At 37.3% G+C, this 27,603-nt stretch overlaps 1 long non-coding RNA gene across 7 annotated transcripts in view; it reads right to left on the reverse strand.

The window, feature by feature from the left end:
* LOC112582250 overlaps positions 1-27,603 on the reverse strand; it is a 374,767-nt gene that overhangs the window by 166,949 nt on the left and 180,215 nt on the right. For all 7 annotated transcript variants that reach the window (XR_006640545.1, XR_006548194.2, XR_006548191.2 and 4 more), the window contains exon 3: positions 10,283-10,366. This is a non-coding gene — a long non-coding RNA (uncharacterized LOC112582250). The remainder of the gene's footprint in view (positions 1-10,282; positions 10,367-27,603) is intronic.

Below are 27,603 nucleotides of genomic sequence, written 5' to 3' on the forward strand. Positions count from 1 at the left end.
TGCCTTCCTCATTCTTAAACTGTGGCAACCACTAGTCTATTTTCTATTTGTATAATTTTGTCATTTCAAGAAGGTTATGTATATGAGATCATTCAGTATGTAAGTTCTGGAGATTGGCATTTTTCACTGTGTAACTCTCTGGAGATTCACCCAAGTTGTTCTGTGTCAACGGTTCATTCCTTTGTAATTTCTGAGTAGTATTCCACATACCTAAGACTGTTTAGTCATTCATCCACTAAAGACCATCTTGGTTGTTTCCAGTATTTGGTTATTATGAATAAAAATGCTTTGGATATTTGTATAGAGGTTACTGTGTGAATATGAGCTTTTATTTCTCAGGGATAAATGCTCTGAAGTGCAATTACTGGGTTGTATGGTGTTTGCATGTTTAAATTCCTTATACTGAGAAACTTTTTTATAAAGTGCCTGAACAATTTTTCATTCTTGCCAGCAACATATGAGTGATCCAATTTCTCCTCATCTTTATGAGCATTTAGTTGTATGACTATTTTTTAACTTCAATCATTCTGGTAGATATGTGGTGATATCTTACATTTTTAATTTTCATTTCCTTAATGACCGGTTATGTTGAACTTACTGAATGAACTTATTTGCCCCCTATATATCCTCTTCAGTGAAATGTATGATCAAGTCTTTTGCCTATTTTCTAATTGTATTGTTTGAGATTTTATGGTTAAACTTTCAGAGCTCTTTACATGTTCTAGATAGTATAGTTTGGTAGGATATATGATTTGTAAATATTTTCTCCAAGTCTGTAGCTTGTTTTCTCATTGTCTTAAAAGTATCTTTTGCAGAGCAAAAGTTTTTAATTTTGATGAAACACAATTAATTCAATTTTTCTTCTAAGCATCATGCTGTTAGATCCTAAATATTTTTCACCTATAATTTTTTCAAAAGTTTTATAATTTATGTTTACATTTAAGTCAATAATTCATTTTGAAGTAATTTTTATTTTAGATAATAGGTCTTGGTCAAGGTTATATTTTTGCCAATGATTGTTCAATTGCTCCAGCATATTTTGTTGAAAAGGCTATCCTTCCTCCATTAAATTGCTTTTGTATTTTTTAAAAATTCAGTTAAGCATACTTGTGTGGATCTAATTATGGCTTCCTTATTGTATTCCATTGATCTATGTGTATGATCACCAATGCCACATAGTCTTGAATGCTTTAGCTATATATATATTATATTTTATATATATATAATTTAGCTATATATAATTCTTAAAATTGGGTAGACTGATTCCTCCCTTTTCACTCTTTTTATAAAGAATTGTGTTAACTATCCTGACCCCTTTGGCTTTTGTTGCAAATTTCACAATACTCTTCTCTGTATGTACAAAATAATTTGGCATTTTAATAACAATTGCAGTAAACCTACTTATAAATTTGAATATACTTGGAATCTCTCCTATGTTGAGTCTTCCAATCCATGAACACAGTTTACCTATTTTTTTAGATCTTTGGTTTCTTACAGCAGTATGTTATATTTTTCAGCATATAAGTCCTATCCATACGGTTTTAGGTTCATACCTAAGTATTTCTCTTTTTTTGAACAAGTGTGCCATTATATTTTTACTTTTGGTGTCCGATGTGTTCACTGTCACCATGTAGAAAGACAATTCCTTTTGGATGCTTGTTTTGTGTCCTGCAAACTTGTTGAACTCTCTTATTTTCTAGGAATTGTTAAGAAGAATCTTAGGAATTTTCTATGTAGACAATCATGTTATCTGCAAATAGAGTTTTATTTCTTCCTTTTCAAACTGTGTGCTATTTATTTTATTTCCTTTGCTAACCTTATTGCCCTGGCTAGGACTTCCAGAACTATGCTATAAAACACTGACAGCAGATATGCTTGCTTTGCTCCTGACTGCAGGGGGAAAGCATTCTAATTCTTTATCCTTAAATACCGACTGTAAGATTTTTTTAATAGGAGCTCTTTATCAAATTGAAAAAATTTCAATTCCTATTTTTCTTAGAGTTTTTCATGAATGGGTATTGAATTCTGTCAAATGTCTTTTCTGTATCAATGATATAATCATATCCTTTCTCTATTTTGGCCGGTTAATACAGTGGATTATATTTGTAGTTTTTTAATATTGAAGCAATCTCACATCACTGTAATAAACCCCACTTAGTCATGGCATATGATTATTTTTATATATTACCTAATTCTATTTGCTAACATAATATTAAAAATTTTTGTGTCTGGCCCATGAGGGATATTAGACCATAGTTTTCTTTTTCTTTATTGTCTTTATCTAGTCTTGGTATTAATATTAGTGCAATACTAGCTTAATAAAATAAAGAAGCATATATTCCATGTCTTCTCTTTTCTGAAAGAAACTGTATATAATTTATATTAATTCTTTTATAAAATTCAGTGGAATTCCCCAGTGAAATGATTTAGGCCTGGGAATTTCTCCTTTATGAGTTTTAAAATTATGAGCTCAATTTTCTTAATAGTTGTCAGTTCAGTTCAGTTCAGTCACTCAGTCGTATCCGACTCTTTGCAACCCCATGAATCGCAGCACGCCAGGCCTCCCTGTCCATCACCAACTCCTGGAGTTCACTCAGACTCACGTCCATCGAGTCAGCAATGCCATCCAGCCATCTCATCCTCTGTTGTCCCCTTCTCCTCCTGCACCCAATCCCTCCCAGCATCAGAGTCTTTTCCAATGAGTCAACTCTTCACATGAGGTGGCCAAAGGACTGGAGTTTCAGCTTTAGCATCATTCCTTCCAAAGAAATCCCAGGCCTGATCTCCTTCAGAATGGACTGGTTGGATCTCCTTGCAGTCCAAGGCACTCTCAAGAGTCTTCTCCAACAACAGTCCAACTCTCACATCCATACATGACCACTAGAAAAACCATAGCCTTGACTAGACAGACCTTTGTTGGCAAAGTGATGTCTCTGCTTTTGAATATGCTATCTAGGTTGGTCATAACTTTTCTTCCAAGGAGTAAGCGTCTTTTAATTTCATGGCTGCAGTCACCATCTGCAGTGATTTTGGAGCCCCCAAAAATAAAGTCTGACACTGTTTGCCCATCTATTTCCCATGAAGTGATGGGACCAGATGCCATGTAGGACTACCCAAATTATCTATTTCACATTTGGTAATTTGTGGTAGTTTGTGCTTTCAAGAAATTGGTCTGTTTCATCTAAACTGCCAAATTTATCTGAGTAGATTTGTTATAAACATTGTACTATTTTTTCTTTTGATGTCTGTAGGGTCTGTAGTGAAATCCCTTGTTCATTAAAGATATTGGTAAATTTTGTCTTTTTTCTTTGTCAGTTGGTAAATTTTATTGATCTTTGCAAAAAAAAAAAAGTTTTTACTTCATTGTTTTTCTCCTTTCTGTTCATTTATTTCTGCTCTTATTTTTATTATTTCCTTCTATCTGGTTGCTATAATTATGTTTGATCTTTTTCTTAAGTAGGAGATGAAATTATTGATTTGAAATTTTACTTCTTTTCTCATGTAAGTATTTAGTGCTAGAAATTTCCCTCTCATTACTGGTTTAGCTGTGTCACGTAAATGCTTGGCATATTATATTTTCATTTTTATTCAGTTTGATATGTTTTTAATTTTGAGGCTTTCTTTCTGACCCATAAATTATTTAAAGGTCTACTGTTTAGTTTCTAGTTATTTGAGAACTTCCTGTTTTTCTTTTTTTTAACTAGATAAAAATTGCTTTACAATGTTGTGTTGATTTCTGCTGTACAACAATGCAAATCAACCATGCTGCTGCTGCTGCTGCTAAGTCGCTTCAGTCGTGTCCAACTTTGTGCGACCCCATAGACAACAGCCCACCAGGCTCCCCTGTCCCTGGGATTGTCCAGGCAAGAACACTGGAGTGGGTTGCCATTTCCTTCTCCAATGCATGAAAGTGAAAAGTGAGAGTGAAGTCACTTAGTCGTGCCCGACTCCTAGCGACCCCATGGACTGTAGCCTACCAGGCTCCTCTGTCCATGGGATTCTCCAGGCAAGAGTACTGGAGTGGGGTGCCATTGTCTTCTCCGAAATCAGCCATAATTATACATATATCACCTCCCTCTTGAGAATTTCCTGTTATTTTCTGGTTTTGACTTCTAGCTTGATTTCATTTGGTCAGAGAACAAATTTTGTATAATTTCAATTGTTTTAATGTTATCAAGATTGTTTTTTAGCCCAGCATACAATTTACTTTTCTGCCCTGCCCTATTCTCCTTATCCTTCTAACACTCCATAAATGACTGTTAGATCTTTAGATATAGTCCTAAAGGGATTAAGTCTCTTTGATTTTTCCTCCCAATCTATTTTCTCTTCATTTTTCAAATTGGGAACATTTTATTGTCTACATTCTTTCTTCTATTCCCTCTTTCCTACTGTTGAACCCATTCACTTTTTTAATTTTTCAATTCTAAATTTCCGTTTGGTTTTTCTTTTGTGTTCTATTTATACGCTGAAATTTTCTTTCTCTTTCCTAGGATTTTCAAATTCATTTATCTGTGTATTATTGGTCAAAGATCAACTGGTCATTTAAGTATTTTATGATGGCTGCTTTAAAATCTTTATCAAATAATTCTAACATCTCTGTCTTCTTGGAACTGGCATTTATTGGTTGTATTTTTTCATTCTAAGATTCACCTGGACCTTGATAGGACTAGGTTTTTATTGAACTTGGATTTTGGGTTATCAAGTTATGAAACTCTGGATATTATTTAAATATTTTATTTCTGACAACTTCCTCTCATACCCACTCCAGCAAGAGAATATGGGGCACACTGCATCACTAACCAGCTTGAGAAAGTAGGTCCAGTTCCCTGGCTTAGCCTCCATTCACACTCACAGGGTTTTGAAATCACATGGTGTCTAAGTGGTATCAGTAGAAAACCAGAAGGTAGCCAGAACTTCCACCTCTGCCCAGGAGTACTAGGGTGCATGTCTAAAACTTTATATCACATCCATACCTAAAATGATATAAGCACATCCCAGCCTTAGACACTTCAATGAATAGCATCTTCAAACCACTAATAGTCATCACTAGTAAAAAAAAAAAAAAAAAAAAAAAAATATATATATATATATATCACTGACAGATGTTACAACTTTAAAATCAACATTTAAAATCATTTAAAAATTAAAACAGTTAAAAAATTAGGATTAGTGAATCTGAAAGATTATTGACATTGGTAACCTTTATTGATAAAGGTTATTCATAAATGCTGAAATTTCTTTTAATAATTTTGAATCCAACAGAATTGTTCCCATCAGTTTATAAACATACGTATGATTAGTGCAGCTGTCATACAGCTAGCATGAACAACATGCTAGCCTTTTAGGGCACAATTAGTCCACAATAAGATGGATGAATTCAATACATGTAAAACAACAATGTAATGCCAACCCCTCAACTCTGACTGCAGTTCACTGCCAGTCAACCAGCAGAGTTCCTACTCCAAATGGGGCTACATAGCTTCTTCCTTGGAAACCTGAAATAAATTCCAAAAGGTCTTTATTCAAGATGGACACAGTAAGCTCTGCACCCGGCCTGTGAAGTGATTGTGTCCTACCTTTGCTGCTGAGCCTAGAGAACCACAGCAAAGGAGCAGATCCCAGTCCTTACTCTCTTGCTGACCATCTGCAGGCTTTCACTATCAGACCCAGCCTGGCAGGGTGTTTAAGGCCAAGATATACAGCCTACAGGCAATAGGCCATGATGTCTAGCTATTCTGGTCCTGACCAAGTAGGGGCCTACCAGCCTGTGCTTTACTGAACACACAGGGTTCTACCAGATTATGCAACTTCATGGGCCAAAATCTATATACAGTCTGAATACATGCCACTTTTTTTTCTGACATGAAAAGCACTCATATCATATGACAGAATGCAAGCAAATTATTTACAGCAAAGTGAAGTTTTTAAAGACAAATCTCATTTTCCTACTAATATTATGATAATTCATGGAGCATAAAATTCTCAAAATGTGATAGAATACTTAATAAGCCTTTAAAGATTTGATGAAAAAAGATTGAGCTATTGGACAGACCCATGCATACTAGTTAGTCAATATTGAGGGAAGTGTTGAGATTTCTAAGAGCCTTAGTCACTAAGCACATCATTTTTTCCCAAGTACCCTGAAATACTGCTGCTTTGGATATAAAATCATCATTTAAGTATGCCTATCACATGACTTCATCCTCAACTGTGCAGATAATTGACTCTCTCTCTAAAACAGGTGAATCTTCCAACAAGCAAGAACTCTGCTAAATGTTATGTGGTAGCCTGTTCGGGAGGGGAGTTTGGGGGAGAATGGATACATGTATATGTATATGTATATGTATATGTATATGTATATGTATATGTATATGTATATGTATGACTGAGTCCCTTCACCATTTACCTGAAACTATCACAGTATTGTTAACTGGCTATGCTGCTGCTGCTACTACTAAGTAGCTTCAATCATGTCCTACTCTGTGCGACCCCATAGACGGCAGCCCACCAGACTTCCCCATCCCTGGGGTTCTTCAAGCAAGAACACTGGAGTGGGTTGCCATTTCCTTCTCCAGTGCATGAAAGTGGAAAGTGAAAGTGAAGTCGCTCAGTCATGTCCGACTCTCCGGGACCCCATGGACTGCAGCCTACCAAGCTCCACTGTCCATGGGATTTTCCAGGCAAGAGTACTGGAGTGGGTTGCCATTGCCTTCTCCATAATTGGCTATACCTGAATATAAAATAAAAAGATAAAAAAATAAAACAGGGTTCTTGGCATTAATAGGTGCTCAACCAAGTTTTCAGGGGTGCATCTTGAACAAAAAAGAATAAGGACATTATCTTGTATTTTTCATAAAGCTAATTTAAAATGTTTGCCATACTTTTCTACTTATTCTAAAAAACGTTTGTTGATAAATTAGAGAATTATAATAATAAGAGGTGTTATGTTTTCATTGCTCTTTTCATTAAGTAGAAAATTGCCAATTCAATGTAAGTACTTATTTTTATTTAATTTTACTGGTCTATAAAATATAAGTCAGGGAGTCCCATTACAAAATAAGTATTATCATTCCTTTTACCTTGTACACAATTCAGAAATACATTTCAAAATTAATTTTCCAAAATCAAGATTAAAAAGAATGGGCTAAAGGTATAACAACTAAAAGAATGGAAGTCAAATAATATCATTTGCAAATTGTTTTCATATTTAAGAGTAGCAAAGCTGTTGTGTGAAAAGTGTCTATAAAAATATGTCTGAAACAAAGAAATAAAACAAAGCCTCATGAGACCCAACCTATTGGATAGCCTAAATTGTCATTATGCACCAAATGTCTGGTGTTTATTAGAGATACAGCAGCTGATGTAATCCCTAGCACAACATAGCAACTGGAGTTACATCCTTCAGAGAGGTCCCCATTGACACCTATAGAAACAATCAGTTCCCACTTTGTTTTTCATTTTAGTTGTCACTAACAATGGCCTCACCTTGTGGCTTAGCATCTCATTATTAACTTACAAGCATGAAACAAGAACTTAAGGAATGTTTTGGGATTTATTTTCCAGCAGCTGAAATATTAAAGGTGAGGTCAGAGCAAACACTTGTTGGTGTGGGACAGTAATTAAGGTTTAGGCAGAAGGTACAGAACTGCAACCTTAGCTAACACTGTTCGTGTCTGGTGTCTCATCTCAATTAGTGTGTATATATATACATACATGTATATTATTTATATATGTATATACACACATATACATATCCCACCACATACAAAGCCATAGGAATTGATTTGAGGAGTCTTGTTTAAGAGTGCAGATGGGGGCTCTCTTCTTAGCACTGTTGATACCTTCAAAGATGACAAGTATCTTGTTCCAGAAAATGCTATTATTATTAATTTTGCTTTGCTTTGCTTCTGCTTCCCCTTCTGCTCCTTCTTCTTTTCCTCCTTCTTCTTCAACTATCACCTGTCTCTGCTACAGAGCTATGTTCAAGGGTCATGTTGACCCATGCAAAACAGAATCCTTCTTCTAAATACATGAATAATAACAGGCTGTTTAAGACAATATGGTTCACTTATAAAAAGCTGTGAGGTATAAATGAAAGAAAATAGGCCTTTAAGTTGTAAGACAAGATTAGTCCTAACTTTCCTGCCATCCAGCTAGATAAATTTAGACATTCAAAGCTTTTATCACCATTTCTGGACCCCAGTACCAATATTCATCCTGTATTTTCTTACAAGACATTTGTGAGAAATATAGTTATATTATTAATATAAATTAAAATTTTATAATTATTTTAACATATGGAACTTATAATCAGATATTGTTTTCCCTTTCAAAAGTAGAAATTGTTGCCTCCTTTAATTTTGGGATCTATAATCAATAGGCCTAATGAGATCTCTACATTATAAAGACGAGGACAACTGAGGTCTAGAACAGTGAATTTTCAAGAGTCAGCATATTAGCTTCACTGGGAATGTGAATACATGCCTCTCACCCACCCTGCCCTCCTACCAGACTGGCTGAGTCAGGATCTCTAAGGTCAGGGTCCACTCAGGAATCTGTATTTCTAACGAGCCTGACCAGTGATTCCCACAATCATTTAAGCTGAGAACTTTTGGTCTAAACTGCCTCCTGGCAGAGGATAGAGTACAGAGTCAAAGCCAGGCTAAATCCCATGGTCCCTGAATTCTAAATCAGACTTCTCTCAACTATGCAAATATAATATTTCTTTTTTCTAAACCTCAAGTTGATCTTTATGTTGGCCCTTTGGTTTTGTATTAATAAAGTGTTTAGGGAGACCATAAAGAAAAAAAAAATGTGTGTGCTTTTTACTTAATAGCTTTTACATATGTTATCTATACTATTCCTCAGACTAAAGGAACACTTTTACATTCTTGCAGGTATAACCTTCAACCATAACTTTCTAGATTTAGTGCATTCTTATACAAAGTCAGAGGTCCTAGCTGTTATATTTATATTTGACAAATGATTAAATGAAGGCAAGAAGAGACACATGTTTAAAGCCTTCTATAAACAAGGTTCTAAACCATTGAAGTACATGGGTAGCTCTTCTTAAAAGAAAAAGATGCCTATGTGGGATAATTCCATATGAACAAATTATTCTTATCTCAGCAAGCATTTGCAATACTAAAATGATCTTCTCACTCTCTCTTTACTGAAAAGGTTTGAAATGGAATTGAGTAGGAAAATAAACAGGAGTTCTGCTCTTCTTGGAATCATTTGGTCACTAAAAGCAACAAAACTTCAGAGTAATTAATTTTGGTGATTATTTTAAGTTAAAAGTAAACACAAACTGTTGCTTTCTTCTGCCCTAAGACTAGTCGGATAAGACTAGATGAGCTGGAACCTGGGCCAGTCCCCCCAGTGACAGCAATCTTGTCTTTTAACTTTAGTATTCAGAATAAGTATTATTGTTTTCCATACACATATTACTATTGAAAAATTAAGAAGCACTGCAATCATAAAAAGGTACTAATTTCCTTTCTTCACTATTTCATAAGAGATGAGTTCCTAGATTTTTTATCCCAACAGTCAACAGTGAAAAGTTGTGGTATAACTACTATGGAAAAGTTTGGAAGTTCCTCAAAAAAAATAAAAATGGAGTCTCCATATGAACAGCAAATCCACTCCTGGGCATACATCCATAAAAAACTATAATTCAAAAATATACATGCACCCATTATGTTCACAGCAACACTATTTACAACAGACAAGACATGGAAGCAACCTAAATGTCCATGGATAAATGAATAATAGCTAAAGATGTGTTATATATACACAGTGGAATACTACTCAGCAATTAAACAAAAGAATGAAATAATGCTATTTGCAGCAAAAAGGATGGACATAGAGATGATCATACTAAGAGAATTCAGAAAGAGAAAGACAAATACCATATGATAACACTTATGTATGGAATCTAAATTATGACACAAACAAATTTGCTTATGAAATAGGAATATACTCACAGATATACAGAATAGACTTGTGGTTACCAAGACAGAGGAGGGGGTGAGGGGTGGATGGATTGTGAGTTTGGGATTAACAGATGTAAACTATTATAGAAAGAATGGATAAACAACAAGGTCCTACTGTATAGGACAAACCATAATGGAAAAGAATATAAAAAGAATATACATATATATGTATAACTGAATCAATTTGCTATATACGAAACTAACACAATATTTTAAATCAACTATGCTTCGGTAAAAAATAAATCTTAAAAAGGTTAGAAATTAAAAAACTCATAGCTTTTACCTACCTCATGACCCTGACATCCTAAATTTTCATTTTCCTACTTCTTGAGCTTCCTCATCATGCTGTCTTCTTCAATGTAAGGCACGCTCTATCAGAAACAAAATAGAAAGAAAATACATCTGCCTAAGGATTCACTATGTATTAGAAATTGTGTCTAATCAGATTGAATTAAGTTCCACTGCAAATAAAAACAATATTTACCAGGGGCTTGACCAAAGTATTTTAAGGAGAATTTAAAATTTACAAATTATCAAAATACACACAAAGTGTTTGTATAAATACTACATCATTGTAAGCATTCATAACAATTCCCTCTTTCTAGAGTATGCAAATGAAACACAAAGATAATACAAAACTCAATAATAATAAAACATAATAAATAATACAAGAATAAGGAAATGGAGAGGGTGGAATACAGTAAGACAATAACAGGTAAATATTTTCAATCAATTTAATTATCAACTTTTTTCATTGCACCAAATTACATCTGCATATCTGGGTCTATAAAAACGTAAGATGGACTGAAATCTGGAATAAAGGAAATCAGATGTGATTAGTTTGGGAAAAGACTAAGAAAACTAAATTATTTAGCAGCGGTTGAGAGAAAAAAATTAAAATTTAATCAATAATGTGAAGAGAGAATCTGGTTAGATCAGTAGTGTATGTTATTCAGCTGCTGCTGCTGCTGCTGCTAACTCGCTTCAGTCATTTCTGACCCTGTGCGACCCATAGATGGCAGCCCACCAGACTCCCCTGTCCCTGGGATTCTCAAGGCAAGAACACTGGAGTGGGTTGCCATTTCCTCCTCCAATGCATGAAAGTGAAAAGTCAAAGTGAAGTCACTCAGTCATGTCTGACTCTTAAAGACCCCGTGGACTGCAGCCTACCAGGCTCCTCCATCCATGGGATTTTCCAGGCAACAGTACTGGAGTGGGGTGCCATTGCCTTCTCTGATATTATTTAGCACCAGGTGCTAAAGAAACTGTGAGACCAAATTTGTTATTGCTTTTTTCCTGGCCCTTGGTGACTGGTGGCTGTTCAAGGACTTGACACTATGCTTCTCGTTGGACATTGCTGTAGTAATCAAAACACTTTGGTAGCATTCCCTGGTAACTCAGCTTTTAAAAAAATCCACCTGCAATGTAGGTGACCCCAGTTCAATTCCTGGGTCAGGAAGATCCCCCGGAGAAGGGATAGGCTACCCACCCAGTATTCTTAGGTTTCCCTGGTGGCTCAGATGGTAAAGATTCCACCTGTAATGCACCAGACCTGGGTTTAATCCCTGGGTTGGGAAGGTCCCCTGGAGGAGTGGGTGGCAACCTACTCTAGTTTTCTTGCCTGGAGAATGGCCATGGGCAGAGAAGCCTGGTGGACTACAGTCCATGGGGTCACAAATGTCGGACATGACTGAGCAACTAATCACAGCACACACACAACAGAAAACCCACTCACATGACCTTAAGAACAACAGTCATTTAGGGGGAGAAGAATTCAAAGAATAAATGTTCTAGGGGTAGAGTTAGTTTTAACATTGCCACTTTCAAAAGCTTACATGTAATTTAACCCTTTTTTACTTTGCCTCCATATCAGCTGTTTTAGCCTGAGTTGACTTTAATATAGGCTCTTCAGTCATGATACCAAGATGGCTTCCAGAAGTACTAGGCTTTTGCTGTAACCTCTCAACAACTGTAGCATAGAGACTCCTCATTTAACTCTATTGGCCAGGTTATGAATTGCACATTCATTGCTTAACCAATCACTGTGGCCATGAAAGTCATTATTTTAATGAGGAAACCATGTCAAGATTTCTTCTAGAACTGAGGGATGTGAACCTCAATTGAATGATGTAAGAGTAAGAGAGAGACTGGGCTTTTTTTTCCTTCTAAAAACCAGGGTGACTTTTACCCAAGAGAGGGAAGGAATGAGAGATTTTTTCCTAAAAAAAATCAGTCTTACTTTTGCCCCCAAAAGAGGGGAGGAATGAGTGCTAGATCAAAACAAGTATTCAGTGAAGCCTACAGCTCTGGAGAGTGATCCATGGTCCAACCCTCCTTACCTCCCACTTCCCACTTCTTAACAGAAGAAGAAAGAAGAAATATTTATATTTCATTCTTCATGTTGTTCCTAAGTGAATCAGCTTCCTCAAGTATAAATTGTACCATTGTAGATTCATTTTCACATCTAGGAAATTTAGGAATGATGGCAGGAAGTCTTTTGGCTTTCCTTACTACTATCTCTGCTGAAGAACTCCCAGTGATGCTGACCATCATTACTGTTGAGTAGATGTAGTTAAAATGTACTTTCTTAAGTTGGTATCTGTCCCTCTATGCGTTACCCACTGGTTCTAATTTTTCCTTCTAAACCCATCCAGGTTATGTTTATTTTGTGCTGCACATAATAGATCTTCACATGTCTAAAGGCAGGTTTATGCAACTGCTATGTATATAACATTCTTTCTAGAAATTTTACATCCAACTATTTACTTATGTTCATTTTTTCTCCAACTATTTTACCACTGTTTTTCCCTGAACAACATTTTGGTTGAACCTCATATTGGAAGATTTTTTTTTTGCTGATATTTATTTTGTTTAATTTACATAGTCTCTGCAAATAAAGGAAGAACTTGACTTTCAATGTGTAGCAACAAATTATTTCTTTACATCACTACTCACACCTAGAGGTTTCCTATGGTAGAAAGAAAGATAAATATACTAATTTCAGCTGTGAAGCAAAAAAAAAACTGTATTCCTGTATATTTTTCTCTCCTGCTTCATCTTCAGGTTGTTTTACTCCAAAATAAATGAACAAGCAATTTGCGTCGTATAAAGAGTGTATACTTTATAATCTCTGAGTCCACAAAAATGTATTTATTGCAGCAAATGGTTAGATTCCTGTTTGTGTGCCATGGGAACTGAATTTCTGCCCTAATGTTTTGGCACATCCTCAGTATACTTACCTCTGTAGGAGTGGTGTGTATCCACAATTATGTTATTTGAAAAGAATTTTTGTACTGGAAAATCCCATTGAGATGTGGCATCACATTTCCAAGGGTGTCTTGGGACAAGAAAGAATGGGGCAGTAATATACAACCACTTGGTTACATCACTCATACCAGAGAAATTATCATTCAACTGCTGATGGGGAACACTCGTACTTCTCTATTATCAAAGATTTTGCAGAACTGCTCAATCCCCTCTATTCATTTCATTCCAGCTGTTCTAACACAAGGGATGAAACAGATTGTTTCATTCTCTAAGTGTATGTTAAAAAGGACAATACTATCATTTGGGGGGCTTTTGAAGGGGGTTTTGCTCAATTTAGACTGTGTGTGGAGCAAGCTCACTGCCTTATAACAAAGACATAAAACTCAGTGGTGACAGGCAAGTCAAAAGCTAAAGAATTCATTAAAAGGAAGAAGCCTTAAATGATCAGCCATAAACAAGCAGCAGCAGCAGAAAGGAAGCAGGAAAAGGTAGAGACCGTGAGAAGGAATGTGCACTGTCCCAGGACTGCAGTCTTTTATAATGCTTTGGGAAAATTCACTTGCAGGGCTCCAATGGCTCTTTCCTGAATTTGTCTTACATCAAAGAGTCACAAAGTTGTTCTCATTAGAGCCTGTTTTTAGTATCTTTTAAGGATAGATTTGAGGTTTTTTGATAATAACATAATGAAACTGTTTTATATCAATTATCTGGTACTTGCTTGCTGTGTGATCTTGAAGCATAAACCTTGTCCTTTCCTTGAGAATTTCCTTTTCTTCATATGATATTTCTGCCTATTTCACTTTCTGTTTACACTATAAATATCCACTACCCTTTGTTATTCTTCTTTACTCTTTTCACTTCCTACTCCCATTCTTCTTGAATGTCAAATACATGAATACATCCTTCACATTCCCATTTTCTACTCCAGTGGAAGACATTGCAAATTAATTACGGAAATTTTATGGTATAGGAATTATTTTCCACATGTATTCCAAGAAGTCACCACTAAAAAGCGGAATTGAGAAGCGAGATGAAATGGATTTTTGCATCCTTGCTTAGGAATGTGAAAACTTCAGAATCCAGAAGCCTTCCAAAATGCTTCTCTGAATTGTGTGGAGAACATATTTATATACTTGCTCCAATAATGATAGTAAAGCTGATTGTCAAATCAAGATTATTTTAGAAGATGATATTGTATCTTCAGTTTGGTTCATATTTACTCCTCAAATATAGTGATCTAGTATTTGAGCAGAGACATTACTTTGCCAACAAAGGTCCATCTAGTCAAGGCTATGGTTTTTCCAGTGGTCATGTATGGATGTGAGAGTTTGACTATCAAGAAAGCTGAGTGCAGAAGAATTGATGCGTTTGAAGTGTGGTGTTGGAGAAGACTCTTGAGAGTCCCTTGGACTGCAAGGAGATCCAACCAGTCCATCCTAAAGCAGATCAGTCCTGGGTGTTCATTGGAAGGACTGTTGAAGCTGAAACTCCAATACTTTGGCCACCTGATGCGAAGAGCTGACTCATTTGAAAAGGCCCTGACGCTGGGAAAGATTGAGGGCAGGAGGAGAAGGGGATGACAGAAGATTAGATGGTTGGATGGCATCACCAACTCAATGGACAAGGGTTTGGATGAACTCCAGGAGTTGGTGATGGACAAGGAGGCCTGGTGTGCTGCAGTTCATGAGATCGCAGAGAGTTGAACATGACTGAGAGACTGAACTGAACTGAGTATTTGAGGATTCCCAATGATTTTTGAAAGTGATAATTTTCATACAAACAAAAAAGTAAACTATTGTAAATTGTGAAAAGCGATATAGGCCCTGTCCCCCTTCCCCCGCTCACATTTCATCCCCAAGACCTATATTAGTGTCTCACAAGAGATTTTCACTTGTGAGAGGACAGAGACAGTGTTAGAAGCTGTTACTTCTATATAGAAAGCTCTCTTTGGGGTAGCTTGTCTACTGGTCCACCTCCCATCTCACTTTTCCCTCTCACAGTACTAGTGGGGTCTGGGGTCTTCTTCCTTCTAATTAATAACAAATCAAAGGAATCCTTGAGGCTCACACATAGTCAAGTTTGGTTCACAACAAATAGACTACATACATCATTGGTTTCCATCTGAAATTACTAATAAGCATATATATTTTGAGCATATTCTCTTTTCTACATAAACTTCTACAATTCATGTAGTGGAGATAAATGACTGTGTGCAAGGATTTAGTCATCCTGATCTTGACCATGTAGTCACAGCAAATATGACAATGCTTGCCATATTAAGGTGAGTACTCACAAGGTACATGTGAAAAGACATGGGGAGAAGGATTTGAATGTCTTGATCCTGTCCATAAAGTAAGATAGTATTAGGCAGTTCATTATACAGAGAGGATATTCAGCCCAAAAATAGATACCATGGGAAGCCTCTTGATTTTCTGACTTGGGTTTCATGATTATAAATAATATGGATATTCTCTCTGTGATAGGTTAAATCCCCATCTTAAAGAACCTCATAGCTCCTTCTGAACTGCCTGGCTCTTATTTCTAGATCAAACTGACTTATTTCTCCTGCTGTTTTCCCTCCAACAAAACCACCTTCTTCATGTATCTGACCTTGCTGCACATAAATGACACACACACACACACACACACACACACTTAACAGAAACAGAAATTATTCCAAAACCTACTCAAGATTTCTTCAAATGATTATGAATCATATCTGGCTACAATTCCTGGTGTTCCCTGAATTCTTTACTGAACTGCTATTTAAAAATCTACCTTTAAACCTTCCTTGTGTTTCTCCAAGTAACTTAACACCCTCCCACCTTTCCAAAGCACCCACAAACACAGGGCTAATTTTATATCATTTTGTTTTGTCTTGTTTATGGAACTGTGGGTTTGTGAGTCATGGGGTAAGGGGTAATGTGTCAGCCAAATATGTTTAAGGCCCTTTAGAGACATTCCTGTCCTCACATGCCATGGTGATCACCCTGCCACTAGACAAAGCTGTGCTGGATTCTCAAGGAACCTGGTGAGAAAGCACCAGGATGGGGGAAAGTTTATTTTATACTATTAGTGTGTAGAGGACCAAGCATATTCATATACGTATTAACTGCAATATTTATACACCTATTTGGATCACCGCTGCTTGAGAATACAGTGAGCAAACCTATCTTTCCTTTCCCACTGCAAACCCAACTTCTTTTCACTTTAGTCAGAAACAGGAACTTCCACAGTGAAGTGAGCAGGGCAGAGCAATGGGCTGTGTAAAGACAATATTAGCCATTTTATTGGCATGCGCTTATCCTTTAAATGCTATTTTCTGTGTCTTCCTGAGTGCATATTTATAAAAGTTACAAAAATAAATACCCAAACAAATATACATTGTGAGAGTGTAACCCCAACTTTTTATGACTTCAAAATAATGGGAAGTCTCTGTTCCTGAACCGCTTTCTGATGACACATACTCAGGGAATGTCCTCTGGGTAGTGGCAGCTTCTCCCCCACTTACTGAGACCCACCCCCCCCCCACAGGATTGCCAATGGGCTGGGGTGCCTTCAGATGGAGTTTTTCACCTTATCTACGTGGAACCACCACTTCCACATCCTTTTTTTGGCCTGTCCCTTTCCTTTACCATCCCTCCCCTAATGTGTATGTTTGCTCAAGGAGCTAAGCACAAAAGGTATCACCTTCTCTCCTGAGAGATGTCTTTTGACTGAACAAATACTGTGTTCCCTCTCCCTCTCCTGACTGTTCTGAGGTATGTTCCTGATCCATGATGCTAGCAGGAGAGAAACATCCTGTCAAGGCCCAGTTCTCGGGCATGTGGGATAAGTCTCCATTGTTACAGAGCAGGGACATCCTTGGATCCTGAAGTGAATTGCCATTTCTGACTTGGTGGATGATGTGGGCTTTAAACTGAATATTTGTGTACTTTACACAGTCTGTTCCCCTCCCCTATTTGTTTCTAGACTAAAAAATCAGAATGAGGAGTCACGAGATCTGCTTTATATTTGAATTCTTTACTTGAGTGCCCAGTACCTTACCTTTAGTAGCCCTTCACTGAATATTTGTGGGTTTGGCAGGACTTATTTTTCATTCTAATCCCAAAGAAAGGCAAAGAGAATGCTCAAACTACCACACAATTGCACTCATCTCACTCGCTAGTAAAGTAATGCTCAAAATTCTCCAAACCAGGCTTCAGCAATACGTGAACCATGAACTTCCAGATGTTCAAGCTGGTTTTAGAAAAGGCAGAGGAACCAGAGATCAAATTGCCAACATCTGCTGGATCACTGAAAAAGCAAGAAAGTTCCAGAAAAACATCTATTTCTGCTTTATTGACTATGCCAAAGTCTTTGACTGTGTGGATCACAATAAACTGTGGAAAATTCTGAAAGAGATGGGAATACCATACCACCTGACCTGCCTCTTGAGAAACCTATATGCAGGTCAAGAAGCAACAGTTAGAACTGGACATGGAACAACAGACTGGTTCCAAATAGGAAAAGGAATATGTCAAGGCTGCATATGGTCACCCTGCTTATTTAACTTATATGCAGAATACATTATGAGAAACGCTGGGCTGGAAGAAGCACAAGATGGAGTCAAGATTGCTGGGAGAAATATCAATAACCTCAGATATGCAGATGACACCACCCTTATGGCAGAAAGTGAAGAAGAACTAAAGAGCCTCTTGATGAAAGTGAAAGAGGAGAGTGGAAAACGTTGACTTAAAGCTCAACATTCAGAAAACTAAGATCATGGTATCTGGTCCCATTGCTTCATGGGAAATAGATGGGGAAACAGTGGAACCAATGTCAGACTTTATTTTGGGGGGCTCCAAAATCACTGCAGATGGTGACTGCAGCCATGAAATTAAAAGACGCTTCCTCCTTGGAAGGAGTTATGACCAACCTAGATAGCATATTAAAAAGCAGAGACATTACTTTGCCAACAAAGGTCCATCTAGTTAAGGCCATGGTTTTTCCAGTGGTCATGTATGGATGTGAGAGTTGGACTGTGAAGAAAGCTGAGCACAGAAGAATTGATGCTTTTGAACTTTGGTGTTGGAGAAGACTCTTGAGAGTCTCTTGGACTACAAGGAGGTCCAACCAGTCCATCCTAAAGCAGATCAGTCCTGGGTTTTCATTGGAAGGACTGATGCTAAGGCTGAAACTCCAATACTTTGGCCACCTCATGAGAAGAGTTGACTCATTGGAAAAGACCCTGATGCTGGTAAGGATTGAGGGCAGGAGAAGAAGGGGATGACAGAGGATAAGATGGCGGGATGACAAAGGATAAGATGGCTGGATGGCATCACCGACTCGATGGACATGAGTTTGAGTGAACTCCGGGAGTTGGTGATGGACAGGGAGGCCTGGCGTGCTGCGATTCATGGGGTCACAAAGAGTCGGACACAACTGAGCAACTGAACTGATTTTAAATATTACAGACTTTATTTTCTTGGGCTCCAAAATTGCTGCTGATGGTGACTGCAGCCATGAAATTAAAAGACACTTGCTCCTTGGAAGAAAAGCTATGAACAACATAGACCACATGTTAAAACGCAGAGACATTACTTTGCCAACAAATGTCTGTCTAGTCAAAGCTATGGTTTTCCCAGTAGTCATGCATGCATGTGAGAGTTGAACCATAAGGCTGAGCACTGAAGAACTGACATGTATACCTGTGGCGGATTCATTTTGATATTTGGCAAAACTAATACAATTATGTAAAGTTTAAAAAATTAAATTAAATTAAAAAAAAAAAAGAAAAATTGATGTTGGAGAAGACTCTAGAGTCCCTTGGACTGCAAGGAGACCTAACCAGTACATCCTAAAGGAGATCAGTCCTGGGTGTTCATTGGAAGGACTGATACTGAAGCTGAAACTCCAATAATTTGGCCATCTGATGTGAAGAACCGACTCGCTGGAAAAGACCCTGATGCTGAGAAAGATTGAAGGCAGGAGGAGAAGGGGACGACAGAGGATGAGATGGTTGGATGACATTACCAATTTGATGGACATGAGTTTGAGCAAGCACCAGGAGTTGGTGATGGAAAGTGAACCCTGGCGTGCTGCAGTCTGTGGTGTTGCCAAGTGTCAGACATGACTGAGTGACTGAACTGAACTTAAATATAGTAGTTACACTAATCAAAAGCATTGGTTCTCCAATCTTAACATGAATCAGAACCACCTGGAAACCTTTTTAAAACACAGATAACTAGACCTCAACCCCAGAATTTCTGATTTAGTAGGTCTGGTAAGAGATCCTAGAAACTTAATCTTCTCTTTCAAGTTCCCAGGTGGTGCTGATTCTGTTGGTTGGGGACCACACTTCAAAAACCACTGATCACAGAATCTAGGTTCATCCACATCACTACAAATGACCCAATTTCATTCCTTTTTATGGCTGAGTAATATTCCATTGTATATAGGTACTATGTCTTTCTTATCCATTCATCTGTTGATGAGCATTTAGGTTGCTTGTGTGTCCTATCTATTGTAAATAGTGCTGCAATAAACACTGAGGTACATGTGTCTTTTTGAATGATGATTTTCTCAAGGTATATGCCCAGTAGTGGGATTGTTGGGTCAAATGGTGGTCCTATTTTTAATTTTTTAAGCAACCTCCATACTGTTCTCCATACTGATTGTATCAATTTATATTCCCACCAACCATATAAGAGGGTTCCATTTTCTCCACATTCTCTCCAGCAATTATTGTTTACAGATTTTTAATGAATCTAGAGTTTGTCATACAGAGTGAAGTAAGTCAGAAACAGAAGGACAAATATCATATATTAATGTATATATATGGAATGGGCTTCCCTCGTATCTCAGTTGGTACAGAGTCTGACTGCAATGCAGGAGACCCGGGCTCGATTCCTGGGTCGGGAAGATCCCCTAGAGCAGGAAATGGCAATGCACTCCAGTATCCTTGCCTGGAGAATCCCATGGACAGAGGAGCCTGGCAGGCTACAGTTTATGGGGTTACAAGAGTCGGGCATGACTGAGTGATGCGTGCGCGCACACACACACACACACACGTATGGGATTCAGAAAAATTACTGATGAACCTATTTGCAGGGCAGGGATAGAGATGCAGACATAGAGAATGGACTTGTGGGCACAGCAGCAGGGGAAGGAGAGGGTGGGACAAATTGAGAGAGCAGCACTGACATTATACACTACAGTGGGTAAAATAGGCAGCTAGTGGGAAGCTGCTGTATAGCACAGGGAACTCAGCTCCTTGGTGTTCTGTAATGACCTGGAGGAATGAGGTTTGGGAGGAAGACTTTAGAGGCAGGAGATTTATGCACACTCATTGCTGACTCACTTCATTGTACAACTAACACAACGTTTTAAAGCAATTATACTCTAAGCAGAAAAATGAACCATTGACCAAAGAAGTGTGCTGTTTTCTGCAGGCACAAGGAGAAATGAAAGATCTAGGAATAGAAAGACCATATTTATTTTAAAATGTTTGTTTTCCTTCTGATAATATGACCATGTTATACACCTAATTACAAAAAACAAATTATATTAAAACTAAAAGTGAATAAACTTGGAATTACTTAAATTATATATGTTCTATTATATGACAGAAACAAGGATAAGTAAAGATTTGGCTTTACAGTTACAGGACTATAAGTAATGTATATTAAGTATAAAATTATTACATTAGATTTGACATTTTTATTAATAATAAAAGTATTATTAAATTTATATTCAAAGAGATAATCTTTACTTCTTTCTGACAACAGCCTTTCAAGTTATGTGTAATCATTTACATGCTACAAATGAAGAAAAAGTTCAGAGAAGTTGAGTAAGTTTGCCCAAAGCCAAACAGCTCCTAAGTGGTGGTTCACATTGGCACCAGAGCAAGCTGTTTTCATCCTATTTTCTGTCTTCTATTCTATTTCTCCCATGTCTGACGTTTCTGTTTTATGATGTCCCCAAGACTAGAGTGTAAAACAGAGTATTACGCAGGCCATCATCAAGGGAGTAAAGTGTGAATAGGAATTACAGTACCTGGGTTCTAGACTCATCTTTCCACTAATAAACTGAAGAAACTCAGGCAAGTGTGTTAACCTCTATGTGCTTCAGATTTATCATCTATAACTGCAAATAATAAATCTGCTTTATCCCCTTCATAAGACTGTGTGAAAATCAAATTTCATAATGTAGTTATAATTTAATCTATTTATTCATACCACTCTTACTGCATAAAAGATCTATAGAGGTCTTGTTATACAGAAAATAGCTTAGAAATGTTTAAATATATTAGAGATTTAAGGTCTGATGATTAGCCAGAGTAAGATTATAACTTGTATTAATTTAGTTTAGTTGTCTCTTAATGGAATAGAAAGATTAATCAATATTTAAGGCGCTTAGAGAAAATTATAAAATAAACAAAGAATACAGGATTACCTAGTGAGGGTTATAATCTACTTGCTTAAACTATTAAGCATAGGGAAAAAATTCTACAAGTGGTTCCATACTCTGAAATAAGTACACGATTCTGGAATGAGGAGAGAACATTGGTGGTGCAGCTGTTTCCCCAAAGGGGGGAAATATTTGAATCAACCTTTCTCCTACCGACTTCCCTTCTTTCTTCCCTTCAAATGCTTTCCAAAAAGTTTTGAAATATCTGTCTTTTGAATTTCATATTTGTTCAGTATTCTCATGTAATTTATTTTGCATCTACTAATATGTTATTCTAAATGGAATTTAAATTTGCAGTATTTTTTAAATGACCTTAACAACATTGACTTGCTAAGGAGTACCCTAATGTACTATTTTTAGAAGCCCAGCCCTTGTCTAGTTATGTTCACTTCCATTTAACTTAATTGAACCACAGATTATTGAAACCAGAGCTACCTTAAGACAACACAGAGTCCCTAGCCCCCCATGTCACAGATGAGGAGGAAAGAAACCTAGACAGTTGGTTAAAAGGACATGGCTAGTTAGCAACAAAACTTGTACTAGAACCAAGGGAACCATCACTCCCATAACAGCTTTCTCTTCACCATATGCTACTCACTCTAGAGTTTCCACCTTTACCTAGGAAGTTAAGGAACAAATTATAGGCCCTCCCTGAGGCAGAAAGTCCAGGGAAAAGTGCACAAATTAAAAAAAAAAAAATTTAGATGTGACCAGACAATATGAATTGGAGTCTTAGAATCTAAGATTTTATTTAGCACTGACATGAATCATGTGACTTTACTTCAATGAGCCCCAACTTATTATTTTATGAATCGAGGACCAAAAGTATCTACATTAGAGGATTAATTGTGTAATAGAACACGGTCAACTCTGCTCAGAATATATTAGGTAAATAATAAATATATCTTCTCTCTGTTCCTCATTTTTCACACTGTTTGATCTTTCTTCAGGTAATACTTTTCAGTGATCATTATTTCTCTCCCTTGTATCTGCAGGATTAAATTCATCAGTCTTCCCCTCTCCTCTTTGCTCCTTTTTCACCTCTTATACTGGTCCCCTTCAGTCCTTACCCTTTCATCATGAGTGAACTCAAGACACCCTGCCCTTTTCCCCTCTGCATCTTCTTTTACAAACTTCTTTCAGGGCATCCACAGAGTGGATATAGCTTATAATGAAAAGGTGATACCAGCAGTTTGTACTTCCCCTTGTAGTTTGAGGCCCCTCCCAACAGTGTTTTCAACATTTTTGTAACCATTATTCAGGCATTTGGAAAACTGATAATGGCATATTCCCAACCTGGCTAATAAATGCCTCAATAGTGTAAATATTAAATTTCAAAGTTTTTTTCAACTCTTGTTTCATGCATTATATATTTAGCTTTTATACTTGTTGCCACAGCAACATGTGTGACACTTGTCTGAGTTCCACTTTGACCTTTCACCAGTGTTGAAATATTAAGTTTGAAAGAACAAGTAGAAATAAAAGATATTCTTAAAAAAGCCAGAGAATCATTCGATTGAAAGTATCTCCATTATTTTGCAACTCTGAGACATCGCCAATATCGTTGCAAGATTTGGCTTGTGTACACCTGGAAAATATGAGGCTTGAATATTTCATGTTGACACTCCAGCCTCTTCCCTTGGGGTTTGGGGGGGAAGCTAAACTACACATGTTAAACCTCTTGCTAAACTATAATTCAGCTTATGCCACAGGGGCTTCTTGGTGGCCTCTGTCTTTCAATATCCACCCCCTACTTTTTCATCCAATATGAATTTATTAGCCGTTCCTATATTGGAACAAAGCACTGTTCAGTGTCAGCATTAGCCCCAGGTAAAGAAGGCAGATATTTATAGGGTATGATTTTTAAAAGTGCAAAAACGTCCTACAAAAATACTTTTTCTAACAGCCTTATTGAAATTCCCATATTAGTCACTTCCTTGGAATGAAGCAGTGAGAAAAAAAAATTATCTGATAAAATATACAAGCTATCTTAAGTCATGGCACATAAAGCTCCTTTCACTTACTGATCAAACTAGATAATCAGTCACTTAAAAAGACTAAAGGGAGGAAAACTGATAGGAAAGTGGAGGAGAAACAAGGCTTGGAGTGTGTCCAAGCTTGGAAAGGCAGCACGATCTGAACAGATAAAGAAAATGATAGAAAGAAGATATCATTAGAGACACCTCTCATTCCTTAAAATGATGGCTTAGGACCAACCCCAATGCTAGATGTCCATATTTCCATCTGTCCATTCATCTGACAGTGTTCAGTAACTTTGCATAGGGCACTGTGTTGCTACACTAAGGACGCAACCATGAAAAGAACTCAAGTCTTTATTCTTAGAGTTTACAAAGGAACAAAGGCATATAAATAAAATTTACAAGTCAGAATCTTAGATGCCCTAATAGATTTAGGCTGGTGGTGCTAAGAACTGAAATGCATTACCTTGTGACAGACTCAGTTCTATAAATGTATTATTTAATAATTTCAACAATGCTCTAAAATAGATGCTATTATAAAGGCCATTTAACAGATGAGAAAATGGTGATAGACCTTAAGTAACTTGCCCAGAGTCTTACAGGGGGAACACATGTATACCTGTGGCGGATTCATTTTGATATTTGGCAAAACTAATACAGTTATGTAAAGTTTAAAAAATAAAATTAAATTTAAAAAAAAAAAAAAACAAGATTAGGATTTGAGCCTAGGTTATCTAGCTCCAAAATCCATATTCTTAACACTCTGTTGCATAGCTCTCAAGAGCCTATAGGAGTTAGAGCCAAACTAAAATAAAACCCAGCCGAACTAAATATGAGAAATATTGCACAGATCCTAATGGTTATCGCTATAGGAATTTTCAGCTAGTCACAAAAGAAACATAGGGTTATTATAGCCATCAATTCATTCTCTAGAGCCTTCGTATAATCAACACAACTGGCTGCAAGCTTTAACACCAAAGCTATTCACTGATGAACTGTATCCTCAAGGATTAAAAAGGGTTAGTAGGACACCTTTGAATTTATTATAATTTGCCCATTTTCATTGTGAATAGAGGCAAGCTGGGGCATTTCTCAAGCTCATAAAGGAAATAGATGATGAAAAAAAAAAGTATAGGGAGGCAAGTGAAGATTTGTGAGCAACACAAATTTTCTCAGAGCATAGGGAGGAGACCTAGGAAACTGTAGCATCTAATTTGATACACTTATAAGCCACAAACATGTCTGAATGACCAGGAGCCAGCTACCGCGGCAAAATAACCAAGATAGGTCTGGAGTCAGCAGGGAAGCGCTGGGAAGAAGGCCAGGCCAATAATGAAAGGGGGCATAAAGGTACACATTAAACTCTCCAGAGAGAAAAAAATAAGCAAAATTTCCAAGACATCCCCAACAAAAAGTTGAAGTATTAACACTTCTGCTAAAGTAGCAAAAATGGTAAATTTGCTGGTTTCACTAAAGCACATTATATTGCCTTTTTTTTTTTTCTCTTGCTTGACATGGGGATGTGGGAAAGCTTCAGTGAGTAATAGTGAGGATGTAAGAGACTTTTCCAAAGTGGTACCGTGAACCAATGACTTGGGAGTTTGAATGGAGCCATTTATATTTCTGGCGTTGAGAACTCAGCATATTTGGGGCTGGCATCCAATGACTGAGTCCAGTGCGCTGAGAGACTTGGGATTCCAGATGGGAGAGAAGCTGTCTTATTTCAAGGAGTAAAGCTGCCATCAGAACCCAGGGAGTTTGATTGAAATTTCAGACATCTGATTTTGTCAGAGTTCGGATCCCTCTCCTTTGAAATGCCCTGCTTTAATAACCACTTTAACCCATTGCCAATCTTTCTGCGAACATGTCTTCCTATGATTGGGAAAATTAATGAACAGGCCCTAGCTAATATAATTAAACCCAAACACTCCTGATTTCAGTATTAAGAAAAAGCCACTGCCCTGATTTTCTCTTGACAACATAAAAGTCTGGCCATCCCCGAACTGTTTAATTATTGAAATGAACTGTAACAGTACACCGGATAGGGGCAGAGGTCGCTGAACAGTGCTGCAAGTCAGAAGGCAGGCAGGGCTGACAGAGGGCCTGCCAGCGCCTTGGGCTGCAGCTCCAGACCCACACAGCTTTTCTCAGGCAGCCAGCTTCTGATAGGTAGCCTGATAGCGGGACTAATTTGCTTCTATTCCAAAGGCCCAACGGTGCTTGCTTGTTTTAACACAAGCCAAAATATGCTCTGGTGACCACCACGACATTGCAATTCCCATGCTCTACCACATTCCTCTTTCAGATCCCAGGCGTTTTTTTTTTTTTGTCTCCCTACGTGCTGTCCAGGATGTAGACAAAATGAATTCCAACTGATCTATCTGGGGGTGGATTATTTTTTAGAAACAAATGGCAAATTAAGAGAGGGAAAAATATCCTGCTCTCACTTTTCTGTTTGGTGGGGGTGTATATGTTTATTTTCTCAGAGAGACTTTCTGGTAGTGACAGCAGAACTCAGTTCTATGAGTTCTGTTCTCCCACCCACCACCTGATTTCAAAATACTAAATATTAGCCCTCTATTTTGCTTAACTTCTATGCCTCTTACATCTAATAGAACCCATATCTTTCTTTAAACAATAATGTCCAATTTTCTGTGATTTTTAGAATAATTCCATCTTCTGGAAAGGACTTTTTTCTCTACTATGTCTTTAATAATATTTAGGCTATTACCAAAGATGGTAAGGAGAGAAAAGTTGGAAAATGTTACTAGAAATATTAATACTAGATAAATCGGAGTAAAAGTGAGGTTTTAAAATGTTATTATTTAATATTCAGTATTATTAATAATCAAGAAAAGTTAGAAAAATAAGTATATTTAATGGTTTGATAAAAAGAAAATTTCTAAATTTTATGTGAGCCATGTGGCTCAGATGGTAAAGAATCTGCAGTGTGGGAGACACAGTTTTGATCCCTGGGTTGGGAAGATTCCTTGGAGAAGGGAATGGCAACCCACTCCAGTATTCTTGCCTGGAGAATTCCATTTTATGTGCTCTGAATTATGAAGACAACATTTTTAGAAAAAAAAATAATAATTACTCTCAGAAGTAATGGAGTCTTCAGTAGAATCAGACACTAACTTATGCTCAATCTTCTTCATAACACCAGTCTCTTAGATTCTACCCTTCACTCAACATCTAGTAACAATGGACCCATGATTTCTTTTATCTCACTAAAACTTGCTCTGAGGCTATGTAATGCTAAAACCTAAAACTCTAAAGGGATGGTAATCTAATATGAATATATGTCCTCCTTTTGAGACCAGCAAAGGTAATGTAAGGATTAGATATTGCCACACATATATACCATTTTTATGCAAACTGAACACCTTTCAGAGTAAAAATGGAACAACTGATTGAACTGGGACAAGAGGCCTAAGCCAGAACTATTCCAGGTAAAACGAGACACATTATGTATTTATCTAAATGTTTGATAGTAAAGAAATTCATGTTTAGATATATGGCACCCCACTCCAGTACTCTTGCCTGGAAAATCCCATGGATGGAGGAGCCTGGAAGGCTGCAGTCCATGGAGTCGCTGAGGGTCGGACTTGACTGAGCGACTTCACTTTCACTTTTCACTTTCATGCATTGGAGGAGGAAATGGCAACCCACTCCAGCGTTCTTGCCTGGAGAATCCCAGGGACGGGGGAGCCTGGTGGGCTGCCGTCTATGGGGTCGCACAGAGTCGGACACGACTGAAGTGACTTAGGAGCAGCAGCAGCACCCCTTTATATTCCAACACCCCCATTGGATTCCTGAAACCACATGCATGCAGTGCATGCTAAGTCACTTCAGTCAAGTCCAACTCTTTGCAACCCCGTGGACTATAGCTATAGCCCACCAGACTCCTT

Source organism: Bubalus bubalis, chromosome 2 (assembly GCF_019923935.1).
Source record: "Bubalus bubalis isolate 160015118507 breed Murrah chromosome 2, NDDB_SH_1, whole genome shotgun sequence".
NCBI lineage: Eukaryota > Metazoa > Chordata > Mammalia > Artiodactyla > Bovidae > Bubalus > Bubalus bubalis.